This window comes from Palaemon carinicauda, chromosome 15, assembly GCF_036898095.1.
Source record: "Palaemon carinicauda isolate YSFRI2023 chromosome 15, ASM3689809v2, whole genome shotgun sequence".
Taxonomy (NCBI): Eukaryota; Metazoa; Arthropoda; class Malacostraca; order Decapoda; family Palaemonidae; genus Palaemon; species Palaemon carinicauda.
The window spans coordinates 72440876-72442552 of NC_090739.1; positions in this window are offsets into that span (position 1 = coordinate 72440876).

The following is a 1677-nucleotide window of genomic DNA, read 5'->3' on the forward strand; positions in this document are numbered from 1 at the left end:
AGTCTCTTCTACCATTACCAAGAAGAAAGTGGCCACTGATCTTTAACAGTGCAGTAGTTAACCCCTTGAGCTAAGCACTAAACCTTCTCTTTAATGGGAAATGAATGCAGAAATTTCTATCCGCCTTTGGCAGGATTCGATCCAACACGCTTAAGGCTAAAGCGAGGATGCAATTGGCTACTTGGCTTTTCTGATTAGTACGTCCTCACACCCTCAACGTTAACCTCTACATACAATTTCAAACTACCACTGTTTACATATGAAATAGAATTAAATTCAACCGCACATAACGGTCAAATCCAAAATACTAAAGTAAAAGGCAAGATACTTCCTCCTGATTCAACAGATATATAAAAGGAAAAGAGTTTGAGCTTGATTTTACACTGCAGTTGTTACCTAGACTGGATAAAATACATTATATAGAACTTTTTCCACAACTTCCAGACCGGACGGCTGACTTTGTTCACCCTACTATGATGGTGAGATGAAATAAATCTCTAATGCTAGCAACTTTTCTAATTGCTTGAGAGTCCTTGTTTCAATCCTAATATGAAGAAGAAACGGTTTTAAATTGCACAGAGTACTTTATTTTCATTTCCATTATTTCACTAAGTAAGGGAATTTCAAATATGTCCTCATTTTGGGGATAAGTTCTGCCTAATTCTTGGGCTCTTACCTATGACAGCCTCAGTTAGTAGTGCCTGTCTTTCTTCACCTAACAAGCAATTTGTGTACCTGGTTATTAGCCATCCATTGCAGTTGGACGCTTGGTTAGAGAGAGAGAGAGAGAGAGAGAGAGAGAGAGAGAGAGAGAGAGAGAGAGAGAGAGAGAGAGAGAGAGAGAGAGAGAGAGGATAAGCTCGTAAGTGTTCTTCCGGCATCTAGAATATGTGGTAGCATACCAAAACCGTATTCCTCAACGCTCATCCCCACCCACATCAACTACGAAGTAAAGCCATGCCTAAGATATTAGTCTACCAATAATCAAGAATATAACTATAAACATATTCATTATCAACGAATAATGATTAAAACTCCTACTTTGAAATAGATTTATATATATATCTCTCTCTCTCTCTCTCTCTCTCTCTCTCTCTCTCTCTCTCTCTCTCTCTCTCTTCTAAGCATCATATGTTAACTCCTCGTACTGGATACGGGTACACAAATAATCATGTTCCTTAAAATCCAATTTGCCTAAGTTCACCGCCAAAATGAATAGGGTTAAGAGTTGTTAGTTAACTGTTGCTGATCGCAGCTAGATTGGAAAGAGAGTAAAAGAAGAAAAACTAGAAGCCATTCTCTGAAGCTATGTCAAAACAACAATTACCCATCTGAACTATGTATGACCATACACTCTCTCTCTCTCTCTCTCTCTCTCTCTCTCTCTCTCTCTCTCTCTCTCTCTCTCTCTCTCCTGAAAACCCGAAGTTAAATCCTCGGACTGGAAGACGGTAGACAAATAATCCTGTTCCCTAAAATCTAGTCTGCATCTCCTCACTTCAACAATGAAACATGTATCTGGTTGTTAGTGAACTGTTGCTGGTCGCAGTTAGATTGGGAAGAGACTAAACGAGGGAAAAACTAGAAGCCATTGTTTTAAGCTATGTCAGAACAACAATTACCCATCTGAACTATGTATGACCATACAGTCTCTCTCTCTCTCTCTCTCTCTCTCTC